The 25558-nt window shown below is 47.5% G+C and overlaps 24 non-coding genes across 24 annotated transcripts; all 24 read right to left on the bottom strand.

Moving 5' to 3' along the window:
- Positions 1–1299: 1299 nt before the first annotated feature.
- Positions 1300–1372, bottom strand: TRNAV-CAC (transfer RNA valine (anticodon CAC)). Its single transcript has one exon. It is a non-coding gene; the product is annotated as a tRNA-Val (tRNA).
- A 420-nt stretch (positions 1373–1792) lies between these two features.
- On the bottom strand, positions 1793–1864 carry TRNAP-UGG (transfer RNA proline (anticodon UGG)). Its single transcript has one exon. It is a non-coding gene; the product is annotated as a tRNA-Pro (tRNA).
- Positions 1865–5042: 3178 nt separating this feature from the next.
- TRNAV-CAC (transfer RNA valine (anticodon CAC)) lies at positions 5043–5115 on the bottom strand. Its single transcript has one exon. It is a non-coding gene; the product is annotated as a tRNA-Val (tRNA).
- A 420-nt stretch (positions 5116–5535) lies between these two features.
- Positions 5536–5607, bottom strand: TRNAP-UGG (transfer RNA proline (anticodon UGG)). The gene has a single exon. It is a non-coding gene; the product is annotated as a tRNA-Pro (tRNA).
- Positions 5608–6922: 1315 nt separating this feature from the next.
- On the bottom strand, positions 6923–6995 carry TRNAV-CAC (transfer RNA valine (anticodon CAC)). The gene has a single exon. It is a non-coding gene; the product is annotated as a tRNA-Val (tRNA).
- A 420-nt stretch (positions 6996–7415) lies between these two features.
- On the bottom strand, positions 7416–7487 carry TRNAP-UGG (transfer RNA proline (anticodon UGG)). The gene has a single exon. It is a non-coding gene; the product is annotated as a tRNA-Pro (tRNA).
- Positions 7488–8802: 1315 nt separating this feature from the next.
- Positions 8803–8875, bottom strand: TRNAV-CAC (transfer RNA valine (anticodon CAC)). Its single transcript has one exon. It is a non-coding gene; the product is annotated as a tRNA-Val (tRNA).
- A 420-nt stretch (positions 8876–9295) lies between these two features.
- Positions 9296–9367, bottom strand: TRNAP-UGG (transfer RNA proline (anticodon UGG)). Its single transcript has one exon. It is a non-coding gene; the product is annotated as a tRNA-Pro (tRNA).
- A 1315-nt stretch (positions 9368–10682) lies between these two features.
- TRNAV-CAC (transfer RNA valine (anticodon CAC)) lies at positions 10683–10755 on the bottom strand. The gene has a single exon. It is a non-coding gene; the product is annotated as a tRNA-Val (tRNA).
- A 420-nt stretch (positions 10756–11175) lies between these two features.
- On the bottom strand, positions 11176–11247 carry TRNAP-UGG (transfer RNA proline (anticodon UGG)). The gene has a single exon. It is a non-coding gene; the product is annotated as a tRNA-Pro (tRNA).
- Positions 11248–12562: 1315 nt separating this feature from the next.
- Positions 12563–12635, bottom strand: TRNAV-CAC (transfer RNA valine (anticodon CAC)). Its single transcript has one exon. It is a non-coding gene; the product is annotated as a tRNA-Val (tRNA).
- A 420-nt stretch (positions 12636–13055) lies between these two features.
- Positions 13056–13127, bottom strand: TRNAP-UGG (transfer RNA proline (anticodon UGG)). Its single transcript has one exon. It is a non-coding gene; the product is annotated as a tRNA-Pro (tRNA).
- Positions 13128–14442: 1315 nt separating this feature from the next.
- On the bottom strand, positions 14443–14515 carry TRNAV-CAC (transfer RNA valine (anticodon CAC)). The gene has a single exon. It is a non-coding gene; the product is annotated as a tRNA-Val (tRNA).
- Positions 14516–14935: 420 nt separating this feature from the next.
- TRNAP-UGG (transfer RNA proline (anticodon UGG)) lies at positions 14936–15007 on the bottom strand. Its single transcript has one exon. It is a non-coding gene; the product is annotated as a tRNA-Pro (tRNA).
- A 1315-nt stretch (positions 15008–16322) lies between these two features.
- Positions 16323–16395, bottom strand: TRNAV-CAC (transfer RNA valine (anticodon CAC)). Its single transcript has one exon. It is a non-coding gene; the product is annotated as a tRNA-Val (tRNA).
- Positions 16396–16815: 420 nt separating this feature from the next.
- Positions 16816–16887, bottom strand: TRNAP-UGG (transfer RNA proline (anticodon UGG)). The gene has a single exon. It is a non-coding gene; the product is annotated as a tRNA-Pro (tRNA).
- A 1315-nt stretch (positions 16888–18202) lies between these two features.
- On the bottom strand, positions 18203–18275 carry TRNAV-CAC (transfer RNA valine (anticodon CAC)). Its single transcript has one exon. It is a non-coding gene; the product is annotated as a tRNA-Val (tRNA).
- A 420-nt stretch (positions 18276–18695) lies between these two features.
- TRNAP-UGG (transfer RNA proline (anticodon UGG)) lies at positions 18696–18767 on the bottom strand. Its single transcript has one exon. It is a non-coding gene; the product is annotated as a tRNA-Pro (tRNA).
- A 1315-nt stretch (positions 18768–20082) lies between these two features.
- On the bottom strand, positions 20083–20155 carry TRNAV-CAC (transfer RNA valine (anticodon CAC)). The gene has a single exon. It is a non-coding gene; the product is annotated as a tRNA-Val (tRNA).
- Positions 20156–20575: 420 nt separating this feature from the next.
- TRNAP-UGG (transfer RNA proline (anticodon UGG)) lies at positions 20576–20647 on the bottom strand. Its single transcript has one exon. It is a non-coding gene; the product is annotated as a tRNA-Pro (tRNA).
- Positions 20648–21962: 1315 nt separating this feature from the next.
- Positions 21963–22035, bottom strand: TRNAV-CAC (transfer RNA valine (anticodon CAC)). The gene has a single exon. It is a non-coding gene; the product is annotated as a tRNA-Val (tRNA).
- Positions 22036–22455: 420 nt separating this feature from the next.
- On the bottom strand, positions 22456–22527 carry TRNAP-UGG (transfer RNA proline (anticodon UGG)). The gene has a single exon. It is a non-coding gene; the product is annotated as a tRNA-Pro (tRNA).
- A 1315-nt stretch (positions 22528–23842) lies between these two features.
- Positions 23843–23915, bottom strand: TRNAV-CAC (transfer RNA valine (anticodon CAC)). The gene has a single exon. It is a non-coding gene; the product is annotated as a tRNA-Val (tRNA).
- Positions 23916–24335: 420 nt separating this feature from the next.
- TRNAP-UGG (transfer RNA proline (anticodon UGG)) lies at positions 24336–24407 on the bottom strand. Its single transcript has one exon. It is a non-coding gene; the product is annotated as a tRNA-Pro (tRNA).
- Between the last annotated feature and the right edge of the window lie 1151 nt (positions 24408–25558).

The raw sequence follows: 25558 nt of genomic DNA, 5'->3' as shown, positions 1-25558 counted from the left end.
CGGAATTGTCCTCAGCGTTTGCACCCCCCTTAGGATTCGAGGCCAAGAATGCCTATTCCTGAAGTTTGTTCCTGCCGCTGAAAGCCTTGTCGGTGTATGAGCCAAATGAATGCCCCAGTCGGCACGCTCTGACTGTCTTCACAGGTCTCCTCCTCATCCCGAAGGTTGGTGGCCCATTGACATCAGGGTGGAAGGTGCTTGCGATACACTGTTCCTTCCTTCCTTCCTTCCTTCCTTCCTTTATTCCTCTTATGCTGTTTATGTAATAAGAGGGGACGATACACAGAAGAGAGAAAGTGGCCCAACACACTAGACTAGCAGTCTTCTGATCAATCTGCAGCTGGCAAGGTGGGGGAGAGCCTTTATTTTGCACCTGCTGGGATCTGCATTGGCAGAAGCTCTGAGGGCTGGGCCTTTCCTTTTGCCTGTAAAAACAAAAAGCAGCCCTCCTCCCTCCAGCCCTGAGAGCATGGGCATGACACTGGAAAAAGCAGCATCTCCCCTTTGGTAAAGATGACCATTGCACAGCTGCTCACTCAGAGCTCGATCGTGCTCGATCAGGCGAGATATATTTAGGTCACCAGCAAAGTCTGTTCTCTTTTCTTGCGTAGGGTGAGCATTCACAGAGCCCAGCTTCGTTGACAAGAGTGCAAAAGGTGTATACTAAAAGCTTTCTGCTTTACTTGAGCGCCATGGCCGTTATTATATTTTGGCTGCTCCAAGCAATCTCTGTCCAGCCGATGCAAATTTCCAGCTCAAATTTTCCCAGCACTCAAAAAGTCCCTCCTCCCGCCAGCTCTGCTTTCAGGAAGTTCAGCAGAAGCAGTCCAACTTCTGTTCCCACTTCAGAGGAAAAGCTTTCTCGGGCCAGAGAAAGCCAGGGAATCACTGTACCGGCAAGTGCATTTCTTACAACTGGTAATCCCTCAGAACACAGAAATGAAGAAGCTGTATATGAAAATGTATTATTTCTTTGGTACACTAACCTATGTAACTAATATGGACCATTTCAGAGGACGGAGCGGACCCAACTGTGATCCCAGAGACCCAAATACCCAGCAGTAGGGAAAATAAATCCTCTCTGTGCTCTGCAACATTACATACACAAAATGCAAGCGCGTGCATTTTTTTATTGGCCCCATATACAGAATACATGTGAGGATGCTTGCCTTCCCAGTGTATTTCTCAAGCTCTTGAGAGCATATGCTATTTCCATGGGAACGCAAATAAGTTCATACTTTACATTTGTGTGTGACAAAAGGGGAAAAAAACTATTTTGTGTAAAATGCCAGCAGAGAGTGTTTCTGCCCGGTCTCGAACCGGGGACCTTTCGCGTGTGAGGCGAACGTGATAACCACTACACTACAGAAACAGCTGCTTGCTCACCTTTGTAGGGACTGGGAGAACAGGTGCAAAGGGCAGTGCAAGTGGACCTGCTTAAAGACTAATCAAATGCCTTGCGCCTGAAGCTCACACAATCCAGCCTAAAACATACGTCCTATCAAGCATGCGCACATATACAAGTATGCCAGCTGAGGGCCTATGCAGCGTACAGAGGGAAGGACATATTTCCACTTTGAGATCGGACGGCCAAAACTCACAAGCAAATCAAGGAATGTTACTGAGAGCTAACAGAGAACACAAAGTGCTTGTCGCAAGGACATGGCACGCAAAGAGGTTCAGGAAGTGAATTGTTCATCGACTACTGCTTACCGAGAAAACCAGAGAGTCTGTCCAATGAAAATAACATTGAAAAAACAAAAAAAAGGAGCTCAAGTTAACCACCTTGATTGGGCTCGTCCGGGATTTGAACCCGGGACCTCTCGCACCCAAAGCGAGAATCATACCCCTAGACCAACGAGCCACGGTCCTTTGAGCATTTGACGGAATTGTCCTCAGCGTTTGCACCCCCCTTAGGATTCGAGGCCAAGAATGCCTATTCCTGAAGTTTGTTCCTGCCGCTGAAAGCCTTGTCGGTGTATGAGCCAAATGAATGCCCCAGTCGGCACGCTCTGACTGTCTTCACAGGTCTCCTCCTCATCCCGAAGGTTGGTGGCCCATTGACATCAGGGTGGAAGGTGCTTGCGATACACTGTTCCTTCCTTCCTTCCTTCCTTCCTTTATTCCTCTTATGCTGTTTATGTAATAAGAGGGGACGATACACAGAAGAAAGTGGCCCAACACACTAGACTAGCAGTCTTCTGATCAATCTGCAGCTGGCAAGGTGGGGGAGAGCCTTTATTTTGCACCTGCTGGGATCTGCATTGGCAGAAGCTCTGAGGGCTGGGCCTTTCCTTTTGCCTGTAAAAACAAAAAGCAGCCCTCCTCCCTCCAGCCCTGAGAGCATGGGCGTGACACTGGAAAAAGCAGCATCTACCCTTTGGTAAAGATGACCATTGCACAGCTGCTCACTCAGAGCTCGATCGTGCTCGATCAGGCGAGATATATTTAGGTCACCAGCAAAGTCTGTTCTCTTTTCTTGCGTAGGGTGAGCATTCACAGAGCCCAGCTTCGTTGACAAGAGTGCAAAAGGTGTATACTAAAAGCTTTCTGCTTTACTTGAGCGCCATGGCCGTTATTATATTTTGGCTGCTCCAAGCAATCTCTGTCCAGCCGATGCAAATTTCCAGCTCAAATTTTCCCAGCACTCAAAAAGTCCCTCCTCCCGCCAGCTCTGCTTTCAGGAAGTTCAGCAGAAGCAGTCCAACTTCTGTTCCCACTTCAGAGGAAAAGCTTTCTCGGGCCAGAGAAGCCAGGGAATCACTGTACCGGCAAGTGCATTTCTTACAACTGGTAATCCCTCAGAACACAGAAATGAAGAAGCTGTATATGAAAATGTATTATTTCTTTGGTACACTAACCTATGTAACTAATATGGACCATTTCAGAGGACGGAGCGGACCCAACTGTGATCCCAGAGACCCAAATACCCAGCAGTAGGGAAAATAAATCCTCTCTGTGCTCTGCAACATTACATACACAAAATGCAAGCGCGTGCATTTTTTTATTGGCCCCATATACAGAATACATGTGAGGATGCTTGCCTTCCCAGTGTATTTCTCAAGCTCTTGAGAGCATATGCTATTTCCATGGGAACGCAAATAAGTTCATACTTTACATTTGTGTGTGACAAAAGGGGAAAAAAACTATTTTGTGTAAAATGCCAGCAGAGAGTGTTTCTGCCCGGTCTCGAACCGGGGACCTTTCGCGTGTGAGGGGAACGTGATAACCACTACACTACAGAAACAGCTGCTTGCTCACCTTTGTAGGGACTGGGAGAACAGGTGCAAAGGGCAGTGCAAGTGGACCTGCTTAAAGACTAATCAAATGCCTTGCGCCTGAAGCTCACACAATCCAGCCTAAAACATACGTCCTATCAAGCATGCGCACATATACAAGTATGCCAGCTGAGGGCCTATGCAGCGTACAGAGGGAAGGACATATTTCCACTTTGAGATCGGACGGCCAAAACTCACAAGCAAATCAAGGAATGTTACTGAGAGCTAACAGAGAACACAAAGTGCTTGTCGCAAGGACATGGCACGCAAAGAGGTTCAGGAAGTGAATTGTTCATCGACTACTGCTTACCGAGAAAACCAGAGAGTCTGTCCAATGAAAATAACATTGAAAAAACAAAAAAAAGGAGCTCAAGTTAACCACCTTGATTGGGCTCGTCTCGCACCCAAAGCGAGAATCATACCCCTAGACCAACGAGCCACGGTCCTTTGAGCATTTGACGGAATTGTCCTCAGCGTTTGCACCCCCCTTAGGATTCGAGGCCAAGAATGCCTATTCCTGAAGTTTGTTCCTGCCGCTGAAAGCCTTGTCGGTGTATGAGCCAAATGAATGCCCCAGTCGGCACGCTCTGACTGTCTTCACAGGTCTCCTCCTCATCCCGAAGGTTGGTGGCCCATTGACATCAGGGTGGAAGGTGCTTGCGATACACTGTTCCTTCCTTCCTTCCTTCCTTCCTTTATTCCTCTTATGCTGTTTATGTAATAAGAAAAGACGATACACAGAAGAGAGAAAGTGGCCCAACACACTAGACTAGCAGTCTTCTGATCAATCTGCAGCTGGCAAGGTGGGGGAGAGCCTTTATTTTGCACCTGCTGGGATCTGCATTGGCAGAAGCTCTGAGGGCTGGGCCTTTCCTTTTGCCTGTAAAAACAAAAAGCAGCCCTCCTCCCTCCAGCCCTGAGAGCATGGGCGTGACACTGGAAAAAGCAGCATCTCCCCTTTGGTAAAGATGACCATTGCACAGCTGCTCACTCAGAGCTCGATCGTGCTCGATCAGGCTCGATCAGGCGAGATATATTTAGGTCACCAGCAAAGTCTGTTCTCTTTTCTTGCGTAGGGTGAGCATTCACAGAGCCCAGCTTCGTTGACAAGAGTGCAAAAGGTGTATACTAAAAGCTTTCTGCTTTACTTGAGCGCCATGGCCGTTATTATATTTTGGCTGCTCCAAGCAATCTCTGTCCAGCCGATGCAAATTTCCAGCTCAAATTTTCCCAGCACTCAAAAAGTCCCTCCTCCCGCCAGCTCTGCTTTCAGGAAGTTCAGCAGAAGCAGTCCAACTTCTGTTCCCACTTCAGAGGAAAAGCTTTCTCGGGCCAGAGAAAGCCAGGGAATCACTGTACCGGCAAGTGCATTTCTTACAACGGGTAATCCCTCAGAACACAGAAATGAAGAAGCTGTATATGAAAATGTATTATTTCTTTGGTACACTAACCTATGTAACTAATATGGACCATTTCAGAGGACGGAGCGGACCCAACTGTGATCCCAGAGACCCAAATACCCAGCAGTAGGGAAAATAAATCCTCTCTGTGCTCTGCAACATTACATACACAAAATGCAAGCGCGTGCATTTTTTTATTGGCCCCATATACAGAATACATGTGAGGATGCTTGCCTTCCCAGTGTATTTCTCAAGCTCTTGAGAGCATATGCTATTTCCATGGGAACGCAAATAAGTTCATACTTTACATTTGTGTGTGACAAAAGGGGAAAAAAACTATTTTGTGTAAAATGCCAGCAGAGAGTGTTTCTGCCCGGTCTCGAACCGGGGACCTTTCGCGTGTGAGGCGAACGTGATAACCACTACACTACAGAAACAGCTGCTTGCTCACCTTTGTAGGGACTGGGAGAACAGGTGCAAAGGGCAGTGCAAGTGGACCTGCTTAAAGACTAATCAAATGCCTTGCGCCTGAAGCTCACACAATCCAGCCTAAAACATACGTCCTATCAAGCATGCGCACATATACAAGTATGCCAGCTGAGGGCCTATGCAGCGTACAGAGGGAAGGACATATTTCCACTTTGAGATCGGACGGCCAAAACTCACAAGCAAATCAAGGAATGTTACTGAGAGCTAACAGAGAACACAAAGTGCTTGTCGCAAGGACATGGCACGCAAAGAGGTTCAGGAAGTGAATTGTTCATCGACTACTGCTTACCGAGAAAACCAGAGAGTCTGTCCAATGAAAATAACATTGAAAAAACAAAAAAAAGGAGCTCAAGTTAACCACCTTGATTGGGCTCGTCCGGGATTTGAACCCGGGACCTCTCGCACCCAAAGCGAGAATCATACCCCTAGACCAACGAGCCACGGTCCTTTGAGCATTTGACGGAATTGTCCTCAGCGTTTGCACCCCCCTTAGGATTCGAGGCCAAGAATGCCTATTCCTGAAGTTTGTTCCTGCCGCTGAAAGCCTTGTCGGTGTATGAGCCAAATGAATGCCCCAGTCGGCACGCTCTGACTGTCTTCACAGGTCTCCTCCTCATCCCGAAGGTTGGTGGCCCATTGACATCAGGGTGGAAGGTGCTTGCGATACACTGTTCCTTCCTTCCTTCCTTCCTTCCTTTATTCCTCTTATGCTGTTTATGTAATAAGAGGGGACGATACACAGAAGAGAGAAAGTGGCCCAACACACTAGACTAGCAGTCTTCTGATCAATCTGCAGCTGGCAAGGTGGGGGAGAGCCTTTATTTTGCACCTGCTGGGATCTGCATTGGCAGAAGCTCTGAGGGCTGGGCCTTTCCTTTTGCCTGTAAAAACAAAAAGCAGCCCTCCTCCCTCCAGCCCTGAGAGCATGGGCGTGACACTGGAAAAAGCAGCATCTCCCCTTTGGTAAAGATGACCATTGCACAGCTGCTCACTCAGAGCTCGATCGTGCTCGATCAGGCGAGATATATTTAGGTCACCAGCAAAGTCTGTTCTCTTTTCTTGCGTAGGGTGAGCATTCACAGAGCCCAGCTTCGTTGACAAGAGTGCAAAAGGTGTATACTAAAAGCTTTCTGCTTTACTTGAGCGCCATGGCCGTTATTATATTTTGGCTGCTCCAAGCAATCTCTGTCCAGCCGATGCAAATTTCCAGCTCAAATTTTCCCAGCACTCAAAAAGTCCCTCCTCCCGCCAGCTCTGCTTTCAGGAAGTTCAGCAGAAGCAGTCCAACTTCTGTTCCCACTTCAGAGGAAAAGCTTTCTCGGGCCAGAGAAAGCCAGGGAATCACTGTACCGGCAAGTGCATTTCTTACAACGGGTAATCCCTCAGAACACAGAAATGAAGAAGCTGTATATGAAAATGTATTATTTCTTTGGTACACTAACCTATGTAACTAATATGGACCATTTCAGAGGACGGAGCGGACCCAACTGTGATCCCAGAGACCCAAATACCCAGCAGTAGGGAAAATAAATCCTCTCTGTGCTCTGCAACATTACATACACAAAATGCAAGCGCGTGCATTTTTTTATTGGCCCCATATACAGAATACATGTGAGGATGCTTGCCTTCCCAGTGTATTTCTCAAGCTCTTGAGAGCATATGCTATTTCCATGGGAACGCAAATAAGTTCATACTTTACATTTGTGTGTGACAAAAGGGGAAAAAAACTATTTTGTGTAAAATGCCAGCAGAGAGTGTTTCTGCCCGGTCTCGAACCGGGGACCTTTCGCGTGTGAGGCGAACGTGATAACCACTACACTACAGAAACAGCTGCTTGCTCACCTTTGTAGGGACTGGGAGAACAGGTGCAAAGGGCAGTGCAAGTGGACCTGCTTAAAGACTAATCAAATGCCTTGCGCCTGAAGCTCACACAATCCAGCCTAAAACATACGTCCTATCAAGCATGCGCACATATACAAGTATGCCAGCTGAGGGCCTATGCAGCGTACAGAGGGAAGGACATATTTCCACTTTGAGATCGGACGGCCAAAACTCACAAGCAAATCAAGGAATGTTACTGAGAGCTAACAGAGAACACAAAGTGCTTGTCGCAAGGACATGGCACGCAAAGAGGTTCAGGAAGTGAATTGTTCATCGACTACTGCTTACCGAGAAAACCAGAGAGTCTGTCCAATGAAAATAACATTGAAAAAACAAAAAAAAGGAGCTCAAGTTAACCACCTTGATTGGGCTCGTCCGGGATTTGAACCCGGGACCTCTCGCACCCAAAGCGAGAATCATACCCCTAGACCAACGAGCCACGGTCCTTTGAGCATTTGACGGAATTGTCCTCAGCGTTTGCACCCCCCTTAGGATTCGAGGCCAAGAATGCCTATTCCTGAAGTTTGTTCCTGCCGCTGAAAGCCTTGTCGGTGTATGAGCCAAATGAATGCCCCAGTCGGCACGCTCTGACTGTCTTCACAGGTCTCCTCCTCATCCCGAAGGTTGGTGGCCCATTGACATCAGGGTGGAAGGTGCTTGCGATACACTGTTCCTTCCTTCCTTCCTTCCTTCCTTTATTCCTCTTATGCTGTTTATGTAATAAGAGGGGACGATACACAGAAGAGAGAAAGTGGCCCAACACACTAGACTAGCAGTCTTCTGATCAATCTGCAGCTGGCAAGGTGGGGGAGAGCCTTTATTTTGCACCTGCTGGGATCTGCATTGGCAGAAGCTCTGAGGGCTGGGCCTTTCCTTTTGCCTGTAAAAACAAAAAGCAGCCCTCCTCCCTCCAGCCCTGAGAGCATGGGCGTGACACTGGAAAAAGCAGCATCTCCCCTTTGGTAAAGATGACCATTGCACAGCTGCTCACTCAGAGCTCGATCGTGCTCGATCAGGCGAGATATATTTAGGTCACCAGCAAAGTCTGTTCTCTTTTCTTGCGTAGGGTGAGCATTCACAGAGCCCAGCTTCGTTGACAAGAGTGCAAAAGGTGTATACTAAAAGCTTTCTGCTTTACTTGAGCGCCATGGCCGTTATTATATTTTGGCTGCTCCAAGCAATCTCTGTCCAGCCGATGCAAATTTCCAGCTCAAATTTTCCCAGCACTCAAAAAGTCCCTCCTCCCGCCAGCTCTGCTTTCAGGAAGTTCAGCAGAAGCAGTCCAACTTCTGTTCCCACTTCAGAGGAAAAGCTTTCTCGGGCCAGAGAAAGCCAGGGAATCACTGTACCGGCAAGTGCATTTCTTACAACGGGTAATCCCTCAGAACACAGAAATGAAGAAGCTGTATATGAAAATGTATTATTTCTTTGGTACACTAACCTATGTAACTAATATGGACCATTTCAGAGGACGGAGCGGACCCAACTGTGATCCCAGAGACCCAAATACCCAGCAGTAGGGAAAATAAATCCTCTCTGTGCTCTGCAACATTACATACACAAAATGCAAGCGCGTGCATTTTTTTATTGGCCCCATATACAGAATACATGTGAGGATGCTTGCCTTCCCAGTGTATTTCTCAAGCTCTTGAGAGCATATGCTATTTCCATGGGAACGCAAATAAGTTCATACTTTACATTTGTGTGTGACAAAAGGGGAAAAAAACTATTTTGTGTAAAATGCCAGCAGAGAGTGTTTCTGCCCGGTCTCGAACCGGGGACCTTTCGCGTGTGAGGCGAACGTGATAACCACTACACTACAGAAACAGCTGCTTGCTCACCTTTGTAGGGACTGGGAGAACAGGTGCAAAGGGCAGTGCAAGTGGACCTGCTTAAAGACTAATCAAATGCCTTGCGCCTGAAGCTCACACAATCCAGCCTAAAACATACGTCCTATCAAGCATGCGCACATATACAAGTATGCCAGCTGAGGGCCTATGCAGCGTACAGAGGGAAGGACATATTTCCACTTTGAGATCGGACGGCCAAAACTCACAAGCAAATCAAGGAATGTTACTGAGAGCTAACAGAGAACACAAAGTGCTTGTCGCAAGGACATGGCACGCAAAGAGGTTCAGGAAGTGAATTGTTCATCGACTACTGCTTACCGAGAAAACCAGAGAGTCTGTCCAATGAAAATAACATTGAAAAAACAAAAAAAAGGAGCTCAAGTTAACCACCTTGATTGGGCTCGTCCGGGATTTGAACCCGGGACCTCTCGCACCCAAAGCGAGAATCATACCCCTAGACCAACGAGCCACGGTCCTTTGAGCATTTGACGGAATTGTCCTCAGCGTTTGCACCCCCCTTAGGATTCGAGGCCAAGAATGCCTATTCCTGAAGTTTGTTCCTGCCGCTGAAAGCCTTGTCGGTGTATGAGCCAAATGAATGCCCCAGTCGGCACGCTCTGACTGTCTTCACAGGTCTCCTCCTCATCCCGAAGGTTGGTGGCCCATTGACATCAGGGTGGAAGGTGCTTGCGATACACTGTTCCTTCCTTCCTTCCTTCCTTCCTTTATTCCTCTTATGCTGTTTATGTAATAAGAGGGGACGATACACAGAAGAGAGAAAGTGGCCCAACACACTAGACTAGCAGTCTTCTGATCAATCTGCAGCTGGCAAGGTGGGGGAGAGCCTTTATTTTGCACCTGCTGGGATCTGCATTGGCAGAAGCTCTGAGGGCTGGGCCTTTCCTTTTGCCTGTAAAAACAAAAAGCAGCCCTCCTCCCTCCAGCCCTGAGAGCATGGGCGTGACACTGGAAAAAGCAGCATCTCCCCTTTGGTAAAGATGACCATTGCACAGCTGCTCACTCAGAGCTCGATCGTGCTCGATCAGGCGAGATATATTTAGGTCACCAGCAAAGTCTGTTCTCTTTTCTTGCGTAGGGTGAGCATTCACAGAGCCCAGCTTCGTTGACAAGAGTGCAAAAGGTGTATACTAAAAGCTTTCTGCTTTACTTGAGCGCCATGGCCGTTATTATATTTTGGCTGCTCCAAGCAATCTCTGTCCAGCCGATGCAAATTTCCAGCTCAAATTTTCCCAGCACTCAAAAAGTCCCTCCTCCCGCCAGCTCTGCTTTCAGGAAGTTCAGCAGAAGCAGTCCAACTTCTGTTCCCACTTCAGAGGAAAAGCTTTCTCGGGCCAGAGAAAGCCAGGGAATCACTGTACCGGCAAGTGCATTTCTTACAACGGGTAATCCCTCAGAACACAGAAATGAAGAAGCTGTATATGAAAATGTATTATTTCTTTGGTACACTAACCTATGTAACTAATATGGACCATTTCAGAGGACGGAGCGGACCCAACTGTGATCCCAGAGACCCAAATACCCAGCAGTAGGGAAAATAAATCCTCTCTGTGCTCTGCAACATTACATACACAAAATGCAAGCGCGTGCATTTTTTTATTGGCCCCATATACAGAATACATGTGAGGATGCTTGCCTTCCCAGTGTATTTCTCAAGCTCTTGAGAGCATATGCTATTTCCATGGGAACGCAAATAAGTTCATACTTTACATTTGTGTGTGACAAAAGGGGAAAAAAACTATTTTGTGTAAAATGCCAGCAGAGAGTGTTTCTGCCCGGTCTCGAACCGGGGACCTTTCGCGTGTGAGGCGAACGTGATAACCACTACACTACAGAAACAGCTGCTTGCTCACCTTTGTAGGGACTGGGAGAACAGGTGCAAAGGGCAGTGCAAGTGGACCTGCTTAAAGACTAATCAAATGCCTTGCGCCTGAAGCTCACACAATCCAGCCTAAAACATACGTCCTATCAAGCATGCGCACATATACAAGTATGCCAGCTGAGGGCCTATGCAGCGTACAGAGGGAAGGACATATTTCCACTTTGAGATCGGACGGCCAAAACTCACAAGCAAATCAAGGAATGTTACTGAGAGCTAACAGAGAACACAAAGTGCTTGTCGCAAGGACATGGCACGCAAAGAGGTTCAGGAAGTGAATTGTTCATCGACTACTGCTTACCGAGAAAACCAGAGAGTCTGTCCAATGAAAATAACATTGAAAAAACAAAAAAAAGGAGCTCAAGTTAACCACCTTGATTGGGCTCGTCCGGGATTTGAACCCGGGACCTCTCGCACCCAAAGCGAGAATCATACCCCTAGACCAACGAGCCACGGTCCTTTGAGCATTTGACGGAATTGTCCTCAGCGTTTGCACCCCCCTTAGGATTCGAGGCCAAGAATGCCTATTCCTGAAGTTTGTTCCTGCCGCTGAAAGCCTTGTCGGTGTATGAGCCAAATGAATGCCCCAGTCGGCACGCTCTGACTGTCTTCACAGGTCTCCTCCTCATCCCGAAGGTTGGTGGCCCATTGACATCAGGGTGGAAGGTGCTTGCGATACACTGTTCCTTCCTTCCTTCCTTCCTTCCTTTATTCCTCTTATGCTGTTTATGTAATAAGAGGGGACGATACACAGAAGAGAGAAAGTGGCCCAACACACTAGACTAGCAGTCTTCTGATCAATCTGCAGCTGGCAAGGTGGGGGAGAGCCTTTATTTTGCACCTGCTGGGATCTGCATTGGCAGAAGCTCTGAGGGCTGGGCCTTTCCTTTTGCCTGTAAAAACAAAAAGCAGCCCTCCTCCCTCCAGCCCTGAGAGCATGGGCGTGACACTGGAAAAAGCAGCATCTCCCCTTTGGTAAAGATGACCATTGCACAGCTGCTCACTCAGAGCTCGATCGTGCTCGATCAGGCGAGATATATTTAGGTCACCAGCAAAGTCTGTTCTCTTTTCTTGCGTAGGGTGAGCATTCACAGAGCCCAGCTTCGTTGACAAGAGTGCAAAAGGTGTATACTAAAAGCTTTCTGCTTTACTTGAGCGCCATGGCCGTTATTATATTTTGGCTGCTCCAAGCAATCTCTGTCCAGCCGATGCAAATTTCCAGCTCAAATTTTCCCAGCACTCAAAAAGTCCCTCCTCCCGCCAGCTCTGCTTTCAGGAAGTTCAGCAGAAGCAGTCCAACTTCTGTTCCCACTTCAGAGGAAAAGCTTTCTCGGGCCAGAGAAAGCCAGGGAATCACTGTACCGGCAAGTGCATTTCTTACAACTGGTAATCCCTCAGAACACAGAAATGAAGAAGCTGTATATGAAAATGTATTATTTCTTTGGTACACTAACCTATGTAACTAATATGGACCATTTCAGAGGACGGAGCGGACCCAACTGTGATCCCAGAGACCCAAATACCCAGCAGTAGGGAAAATAAATCCTCTCTGTGCTCTGCAACATTACATACACAAAATGCAAGCGCGTGCATTTTTTTATTGGCCCCATATACAGAATACATGTGAGGATGCTTGCCTTCCCAGTGTATTTCTCAAGCTCTTGAGAGCATATGCTATTTCCATGGGAACGCAAATAAGTTCATACTTTACATTTGTGTGTGACAAAAGGGGAAAAAAACTATTTTGTGTAAAATGCCAGCAGAGAGTGTTTCTGCCCGGTCTCGAACCGGGGACCTTTCGCGTGTGAGGCGAACGTGATAACCACTACACTACAGAAACAGCTGCTTGCTCACCTTTGTAGGGACTGGGAGAACAGGTGCAAAGGGCAGTGCAAGTGGACCTGCTTAAAGACTAATCAAATGCCTTGCGCCTGAAGCTCACACAATCCAGCCTAAAACATACGTCCTATCAAGCATGCGCACATATACAAGTATGCCAGCTGAGGGCCTATGCAGCGTACAGAGGGAAGGACATATTTCCACTTTGAGATCGGACGGCCAAAACTCACAAGCAAATCAAGGAATGTTACTGAGAGCTAACAGAGAACACAAAGTGCTTGTCGCAAGGACATGGCACGCAAAGAGGTTCAGGAAGTGAATTGTTCATCGACTACTGCTTACCGAGAAAACCAGAGAGTCTGTCCAATGAAAATAACATTGAAAAAACAAAAAAAAGGAGCTCAAGTTAACCACCTTGATTGGGCTCGTCCGGGATTTGAACCCGGGACCTCTCGCACCCAAAGCGAGAATCATACCCCTAGACCAACGAGCCACGGTCCTTTGAGCATTTGACGGAATTGTCCTCAGCGTTTGCACCCCCCTTAGGATTCGAGGCCAAGAATGCCTATTCCTGAAGTTTGTTCCTGCCGCTGAAAGCCTTGTCGGTGTATGAGCCAAATGAATGCCCCAGTCGGCACGCTCTGACTGTCTTCACAGGTCTCCTCCTCATCCCGAAGGTTGGTGGCCCATTGACATCAGGGTGGAAGGTGCTTGCGATACACTGTTCCTTCCTTCCTTCCTTCCTTCCTTTATTCCTCTTATGCTGTTTATGTAATAAGAGGGGACGATACACAGAAGAGAGAAAGTGGCCCAACACACTAGACTAGCAGTCTTCTGATCAATCTGCAGCTGGCAAGGTGGGGGAGAGCCTTTATTTTGCACCTGCTGGGATCTGCATTGGCAGAAGCTCTGAGGGCTGGGCCTTTCCTTTTGCCTGTAAAAACAAAAAGCAGCCCTCCTCCCTCCAGCCCTGAGAGCATGGGCGTGACACTGGAAAAAGCAGCATCTCCCCTTTGGTAAAGATGACCATTGCACAGCTGCTCACTCAGAGCTCGATCGTGCTCGATCAGGCGAGATATATTTAGGTCACCAGCAAAGTCTGTTCTCTTTTCTTGCGTAGGGTGAGCATTCACAGAGCCCAGCTTCGTTGACAAGAGTGCAAAAGGTGTATACTAAAAGCTTTCTGCTTTACTTGAGCGCCATGGCCGTTATTATATTTTGGCTGCTCCAAGCAATCTCTGTCCAGCCGATGCAAATTTCCAGCTCAAATTTTCCCAGCACTCAAAAAGTCCCTCCTCCCGCCAGCTCTGCTTTCAGGAAGTTCAGCAGAAGCAGTCCAACTTCTGTTCCCACTTCAGAGGAAAAGCTTTCTCGGGCCAGAGAAAGCCAGGGAATCACTGTACCGGCAAGTGCATTTCTTACAACGGGTAATCCCTCAGAACACAGAAATGAAGAAGCTGTATATGAAAATGTATTATTTCTTTGGTACACTAACCTATGTAACTAATATGGACCATTTCAGAGGACGGAGCGGACCCAACTGTGATCCCAGAGACCCAAATACCCAGCAGTAGGGAAAATAAATCCTCTCTGTGCTCTGCAACATTACATACACAAAATGCAAGCGCGTGCATTTTTTTATTGGCCCCATATACAGAATACATGTGAGGATGCTTGCCTTCCCAGTGTATTTCTCAAGCTCTTGAGAGCATATGCTATTTCCATGGGAACGCAAATAAGTTCATACTTTACATTTGTGTGTGACAAAAGGGGAAAAAAACTATTTTGTGTAAAATGCCAGCAGAGAGTGTTTCTGCCCGGTCTCGAACCGGGGACCTTTCGCGTGTGAGGCGAACGTGATAACCACTACACTACAGAAACAGCTGCTTGCTCACCTTTGTAGGGACTGGGAGAACAGGTGCAAAGGGCAGTGCAAGTGGACCTGCTTAAAGACTAATCAAATGCCTTGCGCCTGAAGCTCACACAATCCAGCCTAAAACATACGTCCTATCAAGCATGCGCACATATACAAGTATGCCAGCTGAGGGCCTATGCAGCGTACAGAGGGAAGGACATATTTCCACTTTGAGATCGGACGGCCAAAACTCACAAGCAAATCAAGGAATGTTACTGAGAGCTAACAGAGAACACAAAGTGCTTGTCGCAAGGACATGGCACGCAAAGAGGTTCAGGAAGTGAATTGTTCATCGACTACTGCTTACCGAGAAAACCAGAGAGTCTGTCCAATGAAAATAACATTGAAAAAACAAAAAAAAGGAGCTCAAGTTAACCACCTTGATTGGGCTCGTCCGGGATTTGAACCCGGGACCTCTCGCACCCAAAGCGAGAATCATACCCCTAGACCAACGAGCCACGGTCCTTTGAGCATTTGACGGAATTGTCCTCAGCGTTTGCACCCCCCTTAGGATTCGAGGCCAAGAATGCCTATTCCTGAAGTTTGTTCCTGCCGCTGAAAGCCTTGTCGGTGTATGAGCCAAATGAATGCCCCAGTCGGCACGCTCTGACTGTCTTCACAGGTCTCCTCCTCATCCCGAAGGTTGGTGGCCCATTGACATCAGGGTGGAAGGTGCTTGCGATACACTGTTCCTTCCTTCCTTCCTTCCTTCCTTTATTCCTCTTATGCTGTTTATGTAATAAGAGGGGACGATACACAGAAGAGAGAAAGTGGCCCAACACACTAGACTAGCAGTCTTCTGATCAATCTGCAGCTGGCAAGGTGGGGGAGAGCCTTTATTTTGCACCTGCTGGGATCTGCATTGGCAGAAGCTCTGAGGGCTGGGCCTTTCCTTTTGCCTGTAAAAACAAAAAGCAGCCCTCCTCCCTCCAGCCCTGAGAGCATGGGCGTGACACTGGAAAAAGCAGCATCTCCCCTTTGGTAAAGATGACCATTGCACAGCTGCTCACTCAGAGCTCGATCGTGCTCGATCAGGCGAGATATATTTAGGTCACCAGCAAAGTCTGTTCTCTTTTCTTGCGTAGGGTGAGCATTCACAGAGCCCAGCTTCGTTGACAAGAGTGCAAAAGGTGTATACTAAAAGCTTTCTGCTTTACTTGAGCGCCATGGCCGTTATTATATTTTGGCTGCTCCAAGCAATCTCTGTCCAGCCGATGCAAATTTCCAGCTCAAATTTTCCCAGCACTCAAAAAGTCCCTCCTCCCGCCAGCTCTGCTTTCAGGAAGTTCAGCAGAAGCAGTCCAACTTCTGTTCCCACTTCAGAGGAAAAGCTTTCTCGGGCCAGAGAAAGCCAGGGAATCACTGTACCGGCAAGTGCATTTCTTACAACGGGTAATCCCTCAGAACACAGAAATGAAGAAGCTGTATATGAAAATGTATTATTTCTTTGGTACACTAACCTATGTAACTAATATGGACCATTTCAGAGGACGGAGCGGACCCAACTGTGATCCCAGAGACCCAAATACCCAGCAGTAGGGAAAATAAATCCTCTCTGTGCTCTGCAACATTACATACACAAAATGCAAGCGCGTGCATTTTTTTATTGGCCCCATATACAGAATACATGTGAGGATGCTTGCCTTCCCAGTGTATTTCTCAAGCTCTTGAGAGCATATGCTATTTCCATGGGAACGCAAATAAGTTCATACTTTACATTTGTGTGTGACAAAAGGGGAAAAAAACTATTTTGTGTAAAATGCCAGCAGAGAGTGTTTCTGCCCGGTCTCGAACCGGGGACCTTTCGCGTGTGAGGCGAACGTGATAACCACTACACTACAGAAACAGCTGCTTGCTCACCTTTGTAGGGACTGGGAGAACAGGTGCAAAGGGCAGTGCAAGTGGACCTGCTTAAAGACTAATCAAATGCCTTGCGCCTGAAGCTCACACAATCCAGCCTAAAACATACGTCCTATCAAGCATGCGCACATATACAAGTATGCCAGCTGAGGGCCTATGCAGCGTACAGAGGGAAGGACATATTTCCACTTTGAGATCGGACGGCCAAAACTCACAAGCAAATCAAGGAATGTTACTGAGAGCTAACAGAGAACACAAAGTGCTTGTCGCAAGGACATGGCACGCAAAGAGGTTCAGGAAGTGAATTGTTCATCGACTACTGCTTACCGAGAAAACCAGAGAGTCTGTCCAATGAAAATAACATTGAAAAAACAAAAAAAAGGAGCTCAAGTTAACCACCTTGATTGGGCTCGTCCGGGATTTGAACCCGGGACCTCTCGCACCCAAAGCGAGAATCATACCCCTAGACCAACGAGCCACGGTCCTTTGAGCATTTGACGGAATTGTCCTCAGCGTTTGCACCCCCCTTAGGATTCGAGGCCAAGAATGCCTATTCCTGAAGTTTGTTCCTGCCGCTGAAAGCCTTGTCGGTGTATGAGCCAAATGAATGCCCCAGTCGGCACGCTCTGACTGTCTTCACAGGTCTCCTCCTCATCCCGAAGGTTGGTGGCCCATTGACATCAGGGTGGAAGGTGCTTGCGATACACTGTTCCTTCCTTCCTTCCTTCCTTCCTTTATTCCTCTTATGCTGTTTATGTAATAAGAGGGGACGATACACAGAAGAGAGAAAGTGGCCCAACACACTAGACTAGCAGTCTTCTGATCAATCTGCAGCTGGCAAGGTGGGGGAGAGCCTTTATTTTGCACCTGCTGGGATCTGCATTGGCAGAAGCTCTGAGGGCTGGGCCTTTCCTTTTGCCTGTAAAAACAAAAAGCAGCCCTCCTCCCTCCAGCCCTGAGAGCATGGGCGTGACACTGGAAAAAGCAGCATCTCCCCTTTGGTAAAGATGACCATTGCACAGCTGCTCACTCAGAGCTCGATCGTGCTCGATCAGGCGAGATATATTTAGGTCACCAGCAAAGTCTGTTCTCTTTTCTTGCGTAGGGTGAGCATTCACAGAGCCCAGCTTCGTTGACAAGAGTGCAAAAGGTGTATACTAAAAGCTTTCTGCTTTACTTGAGCGCCATGGCCGTTATTATATTTTGGCTGCTCCAAGCAATCTCTGTCCAGCCGATGCAAATTTCCAGCTCAAATTTTCCCAGCACTCAAAAAGTCCCTCCTCCCGCCAGCTCTGCTTTCAGGAAGTTCAGCAGAAGCAGTCCAACTTCTGTTCCCACTTCAGAGGAAAAGCTTTCTCGGGCCAGAGAAAGCCAGGGAATCACTGTACCGGCAAGTGCATTTCTTACAACGGGTAATCCCTCAGAACACAGAAATGAAGAAGCTGTATATGAAAATGTATTATTTCTTTGGTACACTAACCTATGTAACTAATATGGACCATTTCAGAGGACGGAGCGGACCCAACTGTGATCCCAGAGACCCAAATACCCAGCAGTAGGGAAAATAAATCCTCTCTGTGCTCTGCAACATTACATACACAAAATGCAAGCGCGTGCATTTTTTTATTGGCCCCATATACAGAATACATGTGAGGATGCTTGCCTTCCCAGTGTATTTCTCAAGCTCTTGAGAGCATATGCTATTTCCATGGGAACGCAAATAAGTTCATACTTTACATTTGTGTGTGACAAAAGGGGAAAAAAACTATTTTGTGTAAAATGCCAGCAGAGAGTGTTTCTGCCCGGTCTCGAACCGGGGACCTTTCGCGTGTGAGGCGAACGTGATAACCACTACACTACAGAAACAGCTGCTTGCTCACCTTTGTAGGGACTGGGAGAACAGGTGCAAAGGGCAGTGCAAGTGGACCTGCTTAAAGACTAATCAAATGCCTTGCGCCTGAAGCTCACACAATCCAGCCTAAAACATACGTCCTATCAAGCATGCGCACATATACAAGTATGCCAGCTGAGGGCCTATGCAGCGTACAGAGGGAAGGACATATTTCCACTTTGAGATCGGACGGCCAAAACTCACAAGCAAATCAAGGAATGTTACTGAGAGCTAACAGAGAACACAAAGTGCTTGTCGCAAGGACATGGCACGCAAAGAGGTTCAGGAAGTGAATTGTTCATCGACTACTGCTTACCGAGAAAACCAGAGAGTCTGTCCAATGAAAATAACATTGAAAAAACAAAAAAAAGGAGCTCAAGTTAACCACCTTGATTGGGCTCGTCCGGGATTTGAACCCGGGACCTCTCGCACCCAAAGCGAGAATCATACCCCTAGACCAACGAGCCACGGTCCTTTGAGCATTTGACGGAATTGTCCTCAGCGTTTGCACCCCCCTTAGGATTCGAGGCCAAGAATGCCTATTCCTGAAGTTTGTTCCTGCCGCTGAAAGCCTTGTCGGTGTATGAGCCAAATGAATGCCCCAGTCGGCACGCTCTGACTGTCTTCACAGGTCTCCTCCTCATCCCGAAGGTTGGTGGCCCATTGACATCAGGGTGGAAGGTGCTTGCGATACACTGTTCCTTCCTTCCTTCCTTCCTTCCTTTATTCCTCTTATGCTGTTTATGTAATAAGAGGGGACGATACACAGAAGAGAGAAAGTGGCCCAACACACTAGACTAGCAGTCTTCTGATCAATCTGCAGCTGGCAAGGTGGGGGAGAGCCTTTATTTTGCACCTGCTGGGATCTGCATTGGCAGAAGCTCTGAGGGCTGGGCCTTTCCTTTTGCCTGTAAAAACAAAAAGCAGCCCTCCTCCCTCCAGCCCTGAGAGCATGGGCGTGACACTGGAAAAAGCAGCATCTCCCCTTTGGTAAAGATGACCATTGCACAGCTGCTCACTCAGAGCTCGATCGTGCTCGATCAGGCGAGATATATTTAGGTCACCAGCAAAGTCTGTTCTCTTTTCTTGCGTAGGGTGAGCATTCACAGAGCCCAGCTTCGTTGACAAGAGTGCAAAAGGTGTATACTAAAAGCTTTCTGCTTTACTTGAGCGCCATGGCCGTTATTATATTTTGGCTGCTCCAAGCAATCTCTGTCCAGCCGATGCAAATTTCCAGCTCAAATTTTCCCAGCACTCAAAAAGTCCCTCCTCCCGCCAGCTCTGCTTTCAGGAAGTTCAGCAGAAGCAGTCCAACTTCTGTTCCCACTTCAGAGGAAAAGCTTTCTCGGGCCAGAGAAAGCCAGGGAATCACTGTACCGGCAAGTGCATTTCTTACAACTGGTAATCCCTCAGAACACAGAAATGAAGAAGCTGTATATGAAAATGTATTATTTCTTTGGTACACTAACCTATGTAACTAATATGGACCATTTCAGAGGACGGAGCGGACCCAACTGTGATCCCAGAGACCCAAATACCCAGCAGTAGGGAAAATAAATCCTCTCTGTGCTCTGCAACATTACATACACAAAATGCAAGCGCGTGCATTTTTTTATTGGCCCCATATACAGAATACATGTGAGGATGCTTGCCTTCCCAGTGTATTTCTCAAGCTCTTGAGAGCATATGCTATTTCCATGGGAACGCAAATAAGTTCATACTTTACATTTGTGTGTGACAAAAGGGGAAAAAAACTATTTTGTGTAAAATGCCAGCAGAGAGTGTTTCTGCCCGGTCTCGAACCGGGGACCTTTCGCGTGTGAGGCGAACGTGATAACCACTACACTACAGAAACAGCTGCTTGCTCACCTTTGTAGGGACTGGGAGAACAGGTGCAAAGGGCAGTGCAAGTGGACCTGCTTAAAGACTAATCAAATGCCTTGCGCCTGAAGCTCACACAATCCAGCCTAAAACATACGTCCTATCAAGCATGCGCACATATACAAGTATGCCAGCTGAGGGCCTATGCAGCGTACAGAGGGAAGGACATATTTCCACTTTGAGATCGGACGGCCAAAACTCACAAGCAAATCAAGGAATGTTACTGAGAGCTAACAGAGAACACAAAGTGCTTGTCGCAAGGACATGGCACGCAAAGAGGTTCAGGAAGTGAATTGTTCATCGACTACTGCTTACCGAGAAAACCAGAGAGTCTGTCCAATGAAAATAACATTGAAAAAACAAAAAAAAGGAGCTCAAGTTAACCACCTTGATTGGGCTCGTCCGGGATTTGAACCCGGGACCTCTCGCACCCAAAGCGAGAATCATACCCCTAGACCAACGAGCCATGGTCCTTTGAGCATTTGACGGAATTGTCCTCAGCGTTTGCACCCCCCTTAGGATTCGAGGCCAAGAATGCCTATTCCTGAAGTTTGTTCCTGCCGCTGAAAGCCTTGTCGGTGTATGAGCCAAATGAATGCCCCAGTCGGCACGCTCTGACTGTCTTCACAGGTCTCCTCCTCATCCCGAAGGTTGGTGGCCCATTGACATCAGGGTGGAAGGTGCTTGCGATACACTGTTCCTTCCTTCCTTCCTTCCTTCCTTTATTCCTCTTATGCTGTTTATGTAATAAGAGGGGACGATACACAGAAGAGAGAAAGTGGCCCAACACACTAGACTAGCAGTCTTCTGATCAATCTGCAGCTGGCAAGGTGGGGGAGAGCCTTTATTTTGCACCTGCTGGGATCTGCATTGGCAGAAGCTCTGAGGGCTGGGCCTTTCCTTTTGCCTGTAAAAACAAAAAGCAGCCCTCCTCCCTCCAGCCCTGAGAGCATGGGCGTGACACTGGAAAAAGCAGCATCTCCCCTTTGGTAAAGATGACCATTGCACAGCTGCTCACTCAGAGCTCGATCGTGCTCGATCAGGCGAGATATATTTAGGTCACCAGCAAAGTCTGTTCTCTTTTCTTGCGTAGGGTGAGCATTCACAGAGCCCAGCTTCGTTGACAAGAGTGCAAAAGGTGTATACTAAAAGCTTTCTGCTTTACTTGAGCGCCATGGCCGTTATTATATTTTGGCTGCTCCAAGCAATCTCTGTCCAGCCGATGCAAATTTCCAGCTCAAATTTTCCCAGCACTCAAAAAGTCCCTCCTCCCGCCAGCTCTGCTTTCAGGAAGTTCAGCAGAAGCAGTCCAACTTCTGTTCCCACTTCAGAGGAAAAGCTTTCTCGGGCCAGAGAAAGCCAGGGAATCACTGTACCGGCAAGTGCATTTCTTACAACTGGTAATCCCTCAGAACACAGAAATGAAGAAGCTGTATATGAAAATGTATTATTTCTTTGGTACACTAACCTATGTAACTAATATGGACCATTTCAGAGGACGGAGCGGACCCAACTGTGATCCCAGAGACCCAAATACCCAGCAGTAGGGAAAATAAATCCTCTCTGTGCTCTGCAACATTACATACACAAAATGCAAGCGCGTGCATTTTTTTATTGGCCCCATATACAGAATACATGTGAGGATGCTTGCCTTCCCAGTGTATTTCTCAAGCTCTTGAGAGCATATGCTATTTCCATGGGAACGCAAATAAGTTCATACTTTACATTTGTGTGTGACAAAAGGGGAAAAAAACTATTTTGTGTAAAATGCCAGCAGAGAGTGTTTCTGCCCGGTCTCGAACCGGGGACCTTTCGCGTGTGAGGCGAACGTGATAACCACTACACTACAGAAACAGCTGCTTGCTCACCTTTGTAGGGACTGGGAGAACAGGTGCAAAGGGCAGTGCAAGTGGACCTGCTTAAAGACTAATCAAATGCCTTGCGCCTGAAGCTCACACAATCCAGCCTAAAACATACGTCCTATCAAGCATGCGCACATATACAAGTATGCCAGCTGAGGGCCTATGCAGCGTACAGAGGGAAGGACATATTTCCACTTTGAGATCGGACGGCCAAAACTCACAAGCAAATCAAGGAATGTTACTGAGAGCTAACAGAGAACACAAAGTGCTTGTCGCAAGGACATGGCACGCAAAGAGGTTCAGGAAGTGAATTGTTCATCGACTACTGCTTACCGAGAAAACCAGAGAGTCTGTCCAATGAAAATAACATTGAAAAAACAAAAAAAAGGAGCTCAAGTTAACCACCTTGATTGGGCTCGTCCGGGATTTGAACCCGGGACCTCTCGCACCCAAAGCGAGAATCATACCCCTAGACCAACGAGCCACGGTCCTTTGAGCATTTGACGGAATTGTCCTCAGCGTTTGCACCCCCCTTAGGATTCGAGGCCAAGAATGCCTATTCCTGAAGTTTGTTCCTGCCGCTGAAAGCCTTGTCGGTGTATGAGCCAAATGAATGCCCCAGTCGGCACGCTCTGACTGTCTTCACAGGTCTCCTCCTCATCCCGAAGGTTGGTGGCCCATTGACATCAGGGTGGAAGGTGCTTGCGATACACTGTTCCTTCCTTCCTTCCTTCCTTCCTTTATTCCTCTTATGCTGTTTATGTAATAAGAGGGGACGATACACAGAAGAGAGAAAGTGGCCCAACACACTAGACTAGCAGTCTTCTGATCAATCTGCAGCTGGCAAGGTGGGGGAGAGCCTTTATTTTGCACCTGCTGGGATCTGCATTGGCAGAAGCTCTGAGGGCTGGGCCTTTCCTTTTGCCTGTAAAAACAAAAAGCAGCCCTCCTCCCTCCAGCCCTGAGAGCATGGGCGTGACACTGGAAAAAGCAGCATCTCCCCTTTGGTAAAGATGACCATTGCACAGCTGCTCACTCAGAGCTCGATCGTGCTCGATCAGGCGAGATATATTTAGGTCACCAGCAAAGTCTGTTCTCTTTTCTTGCGTAGGGTGAGCATTCACAGAGCCCAGCTTCGTTGACAAGAGTGCAAAAGGTGTATACTAAAAGCTTTCTGCTTTACTTGAGCGCCATGGCCGTTATTATATTTTGGCTGCTCCAAGCAATCTCTGTCCAGCCGATGCAAATTTCCAGCTCAAATTTTCCCAGCACTCAAAAAGTCCCTCCTCCCGCCAGCTCTGCTTTCAGGAAGTTCAGCAGAAGCAGTCCAACTTCTGTTCCCACTTCAGAGGAAAAGCTTTCTCGGGCCAGAGAAAGCCAGGGAATCACTGTACCGGCAAGTGCATTTCTTACAACGGGTAATCCCTCAGAACACAGAAATGAAGAAGCTGTATATGAAAATGTATTATTTCTTTGGTACACTAACCTATGTAACTAATATGGACCATTTCAGAGGACGGAGCGGACCCAACTGTGATCCCAGAGACCCAAATACCCAGCAGTAGGGAAAATAAATCCTCTCTGTGCTCTGCAACATTACATACACAAAATGCAAGCGCGTGCATTTTTTTATTGGCCCCATATACAGAATACATGTGAGGATGCTTGCCTTCCCAGTGTATTTCTCAAGCTCTTGAGAGCATATGCTATTTCCATGGGAACGCAAATAAGTTCATACTTTACATTTGTGTGTGACAAAAGGGGAAAAAAACTATTTTGTGTAAAATGCCAGCAGAGAGTGTTTCTGCCCGGTCTCGAACCGGGGACCTTTCGCGTGTGAGGCGAACGTGATAACCACTACACTACAGAAACAGCTGCTTGCTCACCTTTGTAGGGACTAGGAGAACAGGTGCAAAGGGCAGTGCAAGTGGACCTGCTTAAAGACTAATCAAATGCCTTGCGCCTGAAGCTCACACAATCCAGCCTAAAACATACGTCCTATCAAGCATGCGCACATATACAAGTATGCCAGCTGAGGGCCTATGCAGCGTACAGAGGGAAGGACATATTTCCACTTTGAGATCGGACGGCCAAAACTCACAAGCAAATCAAGGAATGTTACTGAGAGCTAACAGAGAACACAAAGTGCTTGTCGCAAGGACATGGCACGCAAAGAGGTTCAGGAAGTGAATTGTTCATCGACTACTGCTTACCGAGAAAACCAGAGAGTCTGTCCAATGAAAATAACATTGAAAAAACAAAAAAAAGGAGCTCAAGTTAACCACCTTGATTGGGCTCGTCCGGGATTTGAACCCGGGACCTCTCGCACCCAAAGCGAGAATCATACCCCTAGACCAACGAGCCACGGTCCTTTGAGCATTTGACGGAATTGTCCTCAGCGTTTGCACCCCCCTTAGGATTCGAGGCCAAGAATGCCTATTCCTGAAGTTTGTTCCTGCCGCTGAAAGCCTTGTCGGTGTATGAGCCAAATGAATGCCCCAGTCGGCACGCTCTGACTGTCTTCACAGGTCTCCTCCTCATCCCGAAGGTTGGTGGCCCATTGACATCAGGGTGGAAGGTGCTTGCGATACACTGTTCCTTCCTTCCTTCCTTCCTTCCTTTATTCCTCTTATGCTGTTTATGTAATAAGAGGGGACGATACACAGAAGAGAGAAAGTGGCCCAACACACTAGACTAGCAGTCTTCTGATCAATCTGCAGCTGGCAAGGTGGGGGAGAGCCTTTATTTTGCACCTGCTGGGATCTGCATTGGCAGAAGCTCTGAGGGCTGGGCCTTTCCTTTTGCCTGTAAAAACAAAAAGCAGCCCTCCTCCCTCCAGCCCTGAGAGCATGGGCGTGACACTGGAAAAAGCAGCATCTCCCCTTTGGTAAAGATGACCATTGCACAGCTGCTCACTCAGAGCTCGATCGTGCTCGATCAGGCGAGATATATTTAGGTCACCAGCAAAGTCTGTTCTCTTTTCTTGCGTAGGGTGAGCATTCACAGAGCCCAGCTTCGTTGACAAGAGTGCAAAAGGTGTATACTAAAAGCTTTCTGCTTTACTTGAGCGCCATGGCCGTTATTATATTTTGGCTGCTCCAAGCAATCTCTGTCCAGCCGATGCAAATTTCCAGCTCAAATTTTCCCAGCACTCAAAAAGTCCCTCCTCCCGCCAGCTCTGCTTTCAGGAAGTTCAGCAGAAGCAGTCCAACTTCTGTTCCCACTTCAGAGGAAAAGCTTTCTCGGGCCAGAGAAAGCCAGGGAATCACTGTACCGGCAAGTGCATTTCTTACAACTGGTAATCCCTCAGAACACAGAAATGAAGAAGCTGTATATGAAAATGTATTATTTCTTTGGTACACTAACCTATGTAACTAATATGGACCATTTCAGAGGACGGAGCGGACCCAACTGTGATCCCAGAGACCCAAATACCCAGCAGTAGGGAAAATAAATCCTCTCTGTGCTCTGCAACATTACATACACAAAATGCAAGCGCGTGCATTTTTTTATTG

This window comes from Ambystoma mexicanum, chromosome 2q, assembly GCF_040938575.1.
Source record: "Ambystoma mexicanum isolate Mex_15411 chromosome 2q, UKY_AmexF1_1, whole genome shotgun sequence".
Lineage (NCBI taxonomy): Eukaryota > Metazoa > Chordata > Amphibia > Caudata > Ambystomatidae > Ambystoma > Ambystoma mexicanum.
This window is presented reverse-complemented; position numbering and strand designations above follow the sequence as displayed.